The following is an 11339-nucleotide window of genomic DNA, read 5'->3' as shown; positions in this document are numbered from 1 at the left end:
AGGCAGCCAATGGAGCTCAATGAGAAGCGGGGTGACGTGTGCCCTCTTTGGTTGGTTGAACACCAGATGTGCCGCCGCGTGCTGGATCATCTGTAGTGGTTTCATCACGCATGCCGGCAGGAGGACCACATGTGAAGAAGTATTGAAAGATATACAGGAGAAATGCCCCAATCAATGCAGTGCAAGTGACAAGAGATTCCATGCACCCTAAAATCTTATCCAACATGAAATAACACAAATAGGCAAATGCTCATGATTTTAGAAATTTTACAGTAACAGCTAAAGGTTTATCACAGGATTCACTTTGGAGAAAATCTGTAGTAGTCCTCTACATGTGGGAAAAGCTTCCCCAAAACCCAGAGGTGCAACCAGCCATCAGATCAACCACAGGTGTGTTCTGTACTGACTTCAGATAATCCACACTGGGGAGAACCCTCATGAATGCTCTGCGTGTGGGAAGAGGTTTGCTCAAAGTTCACATCTTTGGAGATATATTGAAACAGAAAACATATGGCACATACACACACACACACAGAGAGATAGAGAGAGAGAGAGAGATGTGGAAGTGATGCTCCCTATTAATAGGTCACAACTTGTGTATCGGGTTTGGGCGTTAATGATGAGGATAAGCCCTATGTAGGTCTGTATACCGGGCTGGAATACCCGGCAAAAATGGATAAAAAAGCTTTTCAGAGCATGATATTGCTAGCTATACTGCCAAAAGACACCAGTTAGTGTGTTGGCAAGCTCTACCAGTGTCAACTGGGCTGTTGGTGGTGTTTGCTAGGTTTTTGCCTCCCTTTTAGGTCGTTTTGGAACAGAACTCCTTATTGCTGCTTTAAGCAAAGGACCTCTTGAAGTATATCTGGTTGTTACATGTGTGACTGTTCCTGAGCTGTATGTGTGAGACTGAGCTCTAAGGGGAGAAGAACTGAATGTTTTTGGGACCATGTGTCTCTAAAGTCACTGTTATTTAGTGTGACCCATGTCAGGTGGGCCTGGAGATTAACACCTTCTACTGTCAGACCAAGGACACTTAAACTGAGACTTTCTTCCTTCTAATCAGAGAAGTTGATGGATCTACTTGTGAAACCATTGCCTGACAAATCTCAAATGCAAATCTCAAAATCAGAATCTCAAATGCTGATTAAATAGCATATTTTTAAAATAACAGTACGGATTTCAGTATAAACATACCACTATCTCGGGGTGAAGCGTTACATCTACAAAAAATCTAATTGGACAAAAGTGTGTGAGACATTAGTGTGCAAAGAGGATGTAGTATGATGTCACCATGGCTGAAAATGCACTGCAGGGGAGCACTGGAGGCAGGCACTGCTAAGACCCTGATGGCCAATGACCACATCAGACATAGCACTGCTGATAGCCTCATGTTGAGGATGAGTTGCTTTGTAAAACTTTTGCATTTCGTCAATGTTTTTTTAGTTGGAGTACTGCCAAGAATGTAGCTATTATTATTAATCTGATTTGCATATGCTCTTGTGGTATTTTTAAAGTAAGATACATTATCATATGAGGTCAAAACCCTTAAATCGTAGTTGAGCTGGATGCACCACTGCCATCCACAGTAAGGCAAAAACAGATGAAAAGTAAAATATTCAGAATTAACTGGGGTAAATGTCTGGGATTCTGGTGCAAATAATAATGTCCTGTGTACTCGCAAAAAATAGTTTTTTAGGTCCCATGAATTCTATTTATTTCCATTATTTTTGAAGTGGAGCTTCACACTGGTATGTAAGGTCGGATATTAAACTTCCTCTCTATCCTTATATCAATATGACACACACACACACACACAAAACACACATGCTGAATAAATACTCACCTATACATAGAGTATAAACAAGCTTAGACAGAATGGAAGCTTCCTTCAGTTTACCAGCCCACCCCCATCTTCACTCTCCTTCCCCATCACATTTCACTTCACACCCCCAGCCCCCTACTACACTCCTTTGTGGAGTTTCTGCAGGCTGAGCTATGGCCATGCCCACCTGAGGACTATCAGACGTGTAAACGGTTCTCATAGACCTGTAATTCCTGCCCATAACCCTCTGTCATGCTAGTTTGCATTTCAAAAGCTCCTGCCCTGATTGGCTAGGTTTGAATCCAGAGAGAGAATAGGTCAGGCAGAAGAAGCATTATATTAACCCCACAGCGTGGAGTCAGATTAATAAACTCACCTTTAAAGGCTGGCACTGTGATGCTCTGGAAGTATACAGTAATTCATCAAGGATAGTTTGACAAAGTTTAATTTTTTTCCAAAACAGAACTGAAGTCTGAAATGTCTGGATTTAACTGAACCAACACAACTGCCCACTTCAGTGAAGCCGGGAGATAAAAGAAGAAGAGTTTGATGATTTTCTACAAGAGTAATCTGTCTACATGTAAGACAGTGGAAGAAAAGCCTGGAATGGATTGTGAATGCAAGACTGAAATGAACACGTCACCCATCATGACTTTGAAAGAAGAAAAGTATTCACGATGGAAATCAAAGTGAAGAAGAATTTGATTTAAGAGAAAATAATGACTTTGACTCTTCACCTACAAGTAAGTTGCTTGTTTATTGTTATGTGTTATATATATTTATACAATACTTGTATTTTAGAGAATGGCTAACTTGTGCTTCACAATATGAGACCTATTGAGAGAACGTAGAACTGTGAATACCTTACTTATGGGATACTACCTGTAGTCTGCTGCATTCAAAGGAGAGAAAGTGTCTGTAATCATTTGATCTGAAGCTCTGTTATTCATGTGTGTGTATCTCTGTTTATATTTACATTTAGGCTCTTGGTAGACAAGAAATAACCAATAAATCAAAAATATTAGCCAGTATTGTAGAAATTCCACACCAGAAAGAGGAGAAGAGAGAATATATTGTTTCATTATTTTTCTTCTTAAAATATTACAGGAGACATTCAAAGGATCCAATCCAACAAGAGTTGGAACTCTGAGGAAAATAGAAACAAAGACAGAAGTCCCAATCGCTCACACCTAACCGAGCATATGATGACACATACTGGAAAAAAGCCACATGAGTGTTCTCAGTGTGGAAACTGCTTTAATGACACTTCTAGCCTCAAGCTACACCAGAGGATCCATACTGGGGAAAAGCCGTATCAGTGTTCTCAGTGTGGAAAGGCCTTTAGCCAAATAGGTTCTCTCAAGAGACACCAGAGGACCCATACTGGGGAAAAGCCGTATCAGTGTTCTCAGTGTGGAAAGGCCTTTAGCCAAATAGGTACTCTCAAGACACACCAGAGGATCCATACTGGGGAAAAGCCGTATCAGTGTTCTCAGTGTGGGAAGGTCTTTAGTCACATGTCTTCTCTCAAGAACACCAGAGGATCCATACTGGGGAAAAGCCGTATCAGTGTTCTCAGTGTGGGAAGGTCTTTAGTCACTTGTCTGCTCTCAAGACACACCAGAGGACCCATACTGGAGAAAAGCCGCATCCGTGTTCTCAGTGTGAAAAGGCCTTTAGTACAATAGGTCATCTCAAGACACACCAGAGGATCCATACTGGGGAAAAGCCGTATCAGTGTTCTCAGTGTGTAAAGGCCTTTAGCCATATAGGTCATCTCAAGAGACACCAGAGGACCCATACTGGGGAAAAGCCATATCTGTGCACTACTTGTGGGATGAGTTTCAAGACAAACTCACATCTCACCTCCCATCAGATCACACACTCTGGAGAAAAGCCACATCACTGTTCAGAGTGTGGAAAGGCCTTTAGACAGATGTCTGCTCTCAAGGTACACCAGAGGATCCATACTGGGAAAAGCCGTATCAGTGTTCTCAGTGGGAAGGCCTTTAGCAGAATTCTCATTTCAAGACACACCAGAGGATCCATACTGGGAAAAGCTGTAATAGGTCCTTTCAAGAGACACCAGAGGATCCACGGTTCTGATGTGCTGCCCTTATAATACTTGATAAAGTTTTTACTTTCTTTAAATGTCTTTTTTAATTCATTTTAAACAAAATGTCTGAACATGATTACGGCTAATTTCTTCATGCCTGAAGCATGTGTTGGGGTAAAGATTGAAACCTAAGTTTTTCAAGTGTGTGAGTGTTGAGGAGGGGTGTGTGTGCTTGTATACAAAACACAATCTACAAGCATCTACTAGTGCATGTACAAGCAAAAGTAGTGTATGCATCAGCTGTCTAGATATGAGGCCATGAACAGATCATCATGTGAAGGCTGTGAGCTTGGCAACAGCTTAAATATGTGTTGAGTCTCGGGGTGGGGTGGGGTGCACAGAAAGGGTGGTAGGGAACAAAGCATTGTCATAGTCAAAAGGGTACACAGACCAACATGGCTACCTCGAGAAAAAAAGACTCTGCACTCACTGTAGTAATCGGGTAGTGGAGGATGAGTTTCTTTTCCTGACAGAATGTAATAAGTACAACAACATCAGGGAAACCTACTTCTCAAGAACAGAAGATATTTGCTCTGGGTTTATAAAAATGAAAAGAGAAGAAAAATCACTCCTAGGGGAAATAGGTGAATACAAACACCTAATCTCCTAGTATCTACTCTCCTGCCACATATTGAGAGAGAATACCACATAACTGTAAATAATGAATAAAACATTCACATTTATTGTTGTTTTTTCTCTTTACTTTTGGTTAATTACATACATTTTTTACTTAAAGGTATGTCATTTTATTTGATAATATATTTCACTTCACGATTTTTTACTTCATTTATTTGTCCATTATTATTATTAGAAACACTATTATTCACACAAAAAAAATCTACTTTGCACGAAGAAGACTGATTGTCCAGAATTTATTTGATGAAGAGTTTTAGGTTTTGCTAAATTGTCCAGACACACATCAGGAAATACACACAGTAGACAAACCTTACAAATGCTCAAGATGCAGAGATGCCGTCTGTGTGAAATCACAGCCCAAGGTTCATCAGGGCATACACACAGGAGAAAAGGCCTGTTGGTTCTCAGTGTGGAATGGCTTTTAATCAAAAGTGTCATGTGAAGAAGTATTGAAAGATACAAACGGAAAAGTGCCCCATCAGTGGAGTCAAGTGACGAAAGATTCCCTGCACCTAAAACCTTATCCCTAATGTCATAATTTTAGAAATCTAACAGTAATGCTAAAGGTTCATTAGGGATTCACTTTGAGAAAATCTGTAGGAGTCCTCTACATGTGGAAAGCTTCAGAACTGAATGTTTTTGGACATGTGTCTCTAAAGTACTGTTATTTAGTGTGACCCATGTCAGGTAGGCCTGGAGATTAACATTCCCATGTAAAACCAAGGATAATTAAACTGAGACTTTCTTCCTTCTAGTCAGAGAAGTTGATGGATCTAATTGTAAACATTGCCTAACAAGTCTGAAATGCAAATCTCAAACAGAGTCTCAATTGATTAAAAAGCATGTTGAATTAACAGTAAGGTTTTCGGTATAAACATACCCAAGCTCAGGATGAAGCATTACATTCAAAAAATGAATCAGACAAATGTATGGATGCCACCATGGCTGAAAATGCACTGCAGGGAGCACTGGAGGCAGGCACTGCTAAGACCCTGATGGCCAATGACCATCAGACATGCATGCTAATAGCTTCATGTGAGAAAGTTGCTTTGTAAAACTTTTGCATTTCGTCAATGTTTTTTTTGTTGAGTACTGCAGAATAGCTGTTATTTAATCTGATTTGCTTATGTTCTTGTAGTATTTTTAAAGTAAGATACATTATCATATGAGTTTGAAACTTGAATTGTAGTTGAGCTTGTTAGAGTAAAAATACTCTGTCGTGTTGTTTTTGAGAGGAACCACACGAAGCAATTTGTTGTAACAAGTTGAGTTTTACTGGTAGGTACTACACAATACAACTTGCCCAACAGACTCAAGCACAGTCAAGCAAGCCGGGAATGCGCATTCTGCCTGGCATTCTGCCTGGTAGAGGATGCTCACTTTAAGGCCTAATTCTTGATGTCATCTGGCCCTGCGCCCCATCTAACGATCTTAGATTGTGAAATATGTCTCCACTCTGCACATAGTTATAACATGATTCTTTGGTATTTCCATTTACAGAACTTCTGCTTTTAACTGCTGACATGTATGTCTGGAAACTTTCCTTTGTGCCCAGACTTGACCACTTAAGATTTATCTTTTGCTGCCTTTGTCACACCTCTGTCCCAGTTTTAACTTGCTCTCTCGTCTGGCTTTTTTATTTGATATACTTCATTTGATACGTTTGATAATTCAAATTTATCTTACAGGCTGGACGCACCACTGCCATTCACAGTAAGGCAAAAACAGATGAAAAGTAAAGTATTCAGAATTAACTCGGGTAAATGTTTGGGATTCTGGTGCAAATGATTATGTCCTCTGTGTACTTTGTAAGTTTGTTTGGTTCCGTGAATTCTATTTAATTCCATGATTTTTTAAGTGGAGCTTCACACTGGTATGTAAGGTCTGATATTAAACTTCTCTCTATCCTTATATCGTATGATTGACAACGCACAAAAACACATGCTAAATAATACTCACCTATACATAGAGTATAAACAAGCTTAGACGAATGGAAGTTCCTTCAGTTTACCAGCCCACCCATCTTCACTCTCCTTCCCATCACATTTCAGTTCACACCCCCAGCCCCTACTACACTCCTTTGGAGTTTCTGCAGGCTGAGCTATGACCATCAGAGTGTAAACGGTTCTATAGACGTGTAATTCCTGCCATAACCCTTTGTCATGCTAGTTTGCATTTCAAAAGGTCTGAACCTGATTGGCTAGGTTTGAATTCAGAAGATAATAGGTCAGGCAGAAGAAGCATTATATAACCACAGCGTGGAGTCAGATTAATACACTACCTTTTAAAGGCTGGCACTGTGATGCTCTGGAAGTATACAGTAATTCACCAAGGATAGTTTGACCAAGTTTAATTATTTTCCAAACAGAACTGAAGTCTTAAATGTCTGGATTTACTAAACCATCACAATGCCCACTTCAGTGAAGCAGGAGATAAAAGAAGAAGAATTTGATGATTTCTACAAGTATCTGTCTACATGTAAGACAGTGGAAGAAAAGCATGGAATGGATTGTGAATGCAAGACTGAAATGTATATGTACCTCCAGTACCTTGAAAGAAGAAAGGTATTCACCAATGGAAATCAAAGTTGAAGAAGAATTTGATTTAGGAGATATGATGACTTTGACTCTTCACCTACAAGTAAGTTGCTTATTTAATGTAATGTGTTATGTATGTTTACAATAGTTGAATTTTAGAGAATGGCTAACTTGTGCTTCACTATTAAGCCTATTCAGACCTATTCAGGCTGTGAATACCTTACTTATGGGATAATATATGTAATATCTGTCTCCTGCATTCAAAGGACAGAAAGTGCTGTAATAATTTTTTCTAAAGCTCTGTAATTCTGTGTGTGTATCTCTGTTTCATTACATTTAGGCTCTAAGTAGACACTTTTATCCTAAGTCACTTCAAGTGATGTACATTTCTAACAAATAACCAATAATCAAAAATATATGCCAGTATTGTAGAAATTGCAAACCAGAAGAGGAGAAGAGAGAATATATTGTTTCATTATTTTTCTTTTAAAAATATTACAGGAGAAATTCAAAGGATCCATCTAACAAGAGTTGGAACTCTGAGGAAAAAAGAATCAAAGAAGAAGTCCCAATCGCTCACACCTAACCGAGCATATGATGACACACACTAGAAAAAGCACATGAGTGTTCTCAATGTGGAAATCCTTTAAACACACTTCTATTCTCAAGCTACACAGAGGATCCATACTGGGGAAAAGCCATATCAGTGTTCTCAGTGTGGAAAGGCCTTTAGCCAAATAGGTAATCTCAAGACACACCTGAGGATCCATACTGGGGAAAAGCCATATCAGTGTTCTCAGTGTGGAAAAGCCTTTAGCCAAAAAGGTCCTCTAGACACACCAGAGGACCCATACTGGGGAAAAGCCGTATCAGTGTTCTCATGTGGGAAGGTCTTTGGTCACATGTCTGCTCTCAAGACACACCAGAGGACCCATACTGGAGAAAAGCCGTATCAGTGTTCAGTGTGAAAAGGCCTTTAGTACAAGGTCATCTCAAGACACACCAGAGGATCCATACTGGGGAAAAGCCGTATCAGTTTCTCAGTGTGGAAAGGCTTTAACCAAATAGTCTCAACACACCAGAGGACCATACTGGGGAAAAGCCGTATCAGTGTTCTCAGTGTGGAAAGGCTTTAGTCACATGTCTGCTCTCAAGACACACCAGAGATCCATACTGGGGAAAAACGTATCAGTTTTCAGTGTGAAAGGCCTTTAGCCAAATAGGTACTCTCAAGACACACCGAGGATCCATACTGGGGAAAAGCCGTATCAGTGTTCTCAGTGTGGAAACCTTTAGCCAAATAGGTACTCTCAAGACACACCAGATGATCACGGTTCTGATGTGCTGCTGATAACACCAGATAAAGTTTTTACTTTCTTTAAAATGTCTTTGGTTTAATTCATTTTAAACAAAATGTCATGAACATGATTACGGCTAATTTCTTCATGCCTGAAGCATGTGTTGGGATAAAGATTGAAACCTAAGTTTTTCAAGTGTGTGACGGTGGTGAGGAGGGTGTGTGTGCTTGTATACAAATTACAATCTACAAGCATCTAGTAGCGCATGTACAAGTAAAGTAGTGTATGCATCAGCTGTCTAGATATGAGCCATAAACAGATCATCATGTGAAGGCTGTGAGCTTGGCAACAGCTGAATATGTGTTGAGTCCGGCGGGGTGGGGGTGCACAGAAAGGGTGGTGGAACAAAGCATTGTCATTGTCAAAAGGGTACACAGACGAACATGGCTACCTCGAAAAGACTCTGCACTCACTGTAGTAATCGGGTATGGAGGATGAGTTTCTTTTCCTGACAGAATGTAATAAGTACAACAACATCAGGGAAACCTACTTCTCAAGAACAGAAGATATTTGCTCTGGGTTTATAAAAATAAAAGAGAGAAGAAAAATCACATTTTTTACTGAAAGGTTTGTCAGTTTATTTTTAAATATTTTTCCTTTGACGATTTTACTTCATTTGTTTGTCCATTATCATTATTATTATTATTATTATTATTATTATGACACTATTATACACATAAAAAAAACCTTCTTTACATGAATAAGACTGATAGATCAGAATTGAATTGATGAAGAGTTTATGTAATCAGAGCAACACACAGGTAAAAGGCCTACGGTTTTCAGTGTGGAACGGCTTTTAATCATTACATTTACATTTAGTCATTTAGTAGACTCTTCTGTCCAAACAAGGGAGAGAACAGTCAAGCAACGAGCAATAGAGACCTAGTGTAAAAATAAATACTTTTTACATAAGAAATAGAAAAAAGAAGTGCAGGAATGTAACTGCAAGTTAAGTACTAGTCGAAGTGCAAGTTTAGGATGGGAGTGCTCTCTGAAGAGTTGGGTCTTCAAGAGCTTCTTAAAGGTAGAGAGGACGCCCCTGCTCTGGTAGTGCTAGGGATTCATTCTACCAAAGTGGAACTACAAATGAGAATAGTCTGGATTGACGTACTTGCACAGACAGTGCTAAACGACACTCATGAGCGGCATCCTGGGTGTAACATTTGCCCTTACACGGACATTTAAGTAGGGGAGCAGAACAATCAATCACTCTGTAAGCAAGCATAAGTGACTTGAACGTAATGCGAGCACCTACAGGCAGCCATGGAGCTCAATGAGAACGGGGTGACGTGTGCCCTCTTTGGTTGTTGAACACCAGATGTGCCGCCGCGTGCTGGATCATCTGTAGTGGTTTCATCACGCATGCCGGCAGGCTCGTTAGGAGGACCACATGTGAAGAAGTATTGAAAGATACATACAGGAGAAAATGCCCCAATCAGTGCAGTGCAAGTGACAAGAGATTCCCTGCACCCTAAGATCTTATCCAACATGAAATAACACAAATAGGCAAATGCTCATGATTTTAGAAATCTTACAGTAACAGCTAAAGGTTCATCACAGGATTCACTTTGGAGAAAATCTGTAGTAGTCCTCTACATGTGGGAAAAGCTTCCCCAAAACCCACAAGTGCAACCAGCCATCAGATCAACCACAGGTGTGTTCTGTACTGACTTCAGATAATCCACACTGGGGAGAACCCTCATGAATGCTCTGCGTGTGGGAAGAGGTTTGCTCAAAGTTCTCATCTTTGGAGCTATATTGAAACAGAAAACATATGGCATACACACACACACACACACACACAAACACACACACACACACAGAAAGAGAGAGAGAAAGGATGTGGAAGTGATGCTCCCTAATAATAGGTCACAACTTGTGTACTGGGTTTGGGCCCTAATGACAGGTCACACTTGTGCCAGGGTTTGAAGAATAAGGTGTGGTGGAATGAAAATCAGAAACAATACCTTATGATTCATATGTAGTTTATGCCCTTGTGGATCTTAGAGTTAGAATGAAAGTTAAAGTAACATTATGCAACCATTTGAGACTTTTAGAGGTATGGATTTATAGGCAATCAGTTTTGGCACCATGCTCAAATTCATTTTGATAGCATATGGTCATGTGAAGGACAGATTAACACCTGTGTCTTTCCAATTAGCCATCCAGGATAAGCACTGTGTAGGTCTGTATACCGGGCTAGAAAACCCTGCAAAATTGGAAGAAAAGCTTTCACAGCATGACATTGTTAGCTATACTGCCAAAAGACACCACTTAGTGTGTTGGCAAGCTTCTATCAGTGTCAACTGGGCTGTTTGTGGTGTTTGCAAGGTTTTTGCCTCCCTTTTAGGTCGTTTTGGAACAGAACTCCTTATTGCTGGTTTAAGCAAAGAACCTCTTGAAGTATATCTGGTTGTTACATGTGTGACTCTGTTCCTGAGCTGTATGTGTGAAGCTGAGCTCTAAGAGGAGAAGAACTGAATGTTTTTGGGACCATGTGTCTCTAAAGTCACTGTTATTTAGTGTGACCCATGTCACGTGGGCCTGGAGATTAACACCTTCTACTGTCAGACCAAGGATACTTAAACTGAGACTTTCTTCCTTCTAATCAGAGAAGTTGATGGATCTACTTGTGAAACCATTGCCTGACAAATCTCAAATGCAAATTTCAAAATCAGAGTCTCAAATGCTGATTAAACAGCATATTTTCAAATTAACAGTAAGGATTTCAGTATAAACATACCACTATCTCGGGATGAAGCGTTACATCTACAAAAAATCGAATTGGACAAAAGTGTGTGAGACATAAGTGTGCAATGAGAACGTAGTAAGAAGCCATAGTGGCTGAAAATGCACTGCAGGGGAGC

At 40.0% G+C, this 11339-nt stretch overlaps 1 pseudogene; it reads left to right on the top strand.

Annotated features, from left to right (window-relative positions):
* The first annotated feature begins 9 nt into the window (after positions 1-9).
* The window catches only part of LOC116219060, a 12047-nt pseudogene continuing 717 nt past the window's right edge, over positions 10-11339 (top strand).

This window comes from Clupea harengus, chromosome 24, assembly GCF_900700415.2.
Source record: "Clupea harengus chromosome 24, Ch_v2.0.2, whole genome shotgun sequence".
Taxonomy (NCBI): domain Eukaryota; kingdom Metazoa; phylum Chordata; class Actinopteri; order Clupeiformes; family Clupeidae; genus Clupea; species Clupea harengus.
The sequence above is the reverse complement of the archived record's forward strand: the minus strand, read 5'-3'. Positions and strand labels throughout refer to the sequence as shown.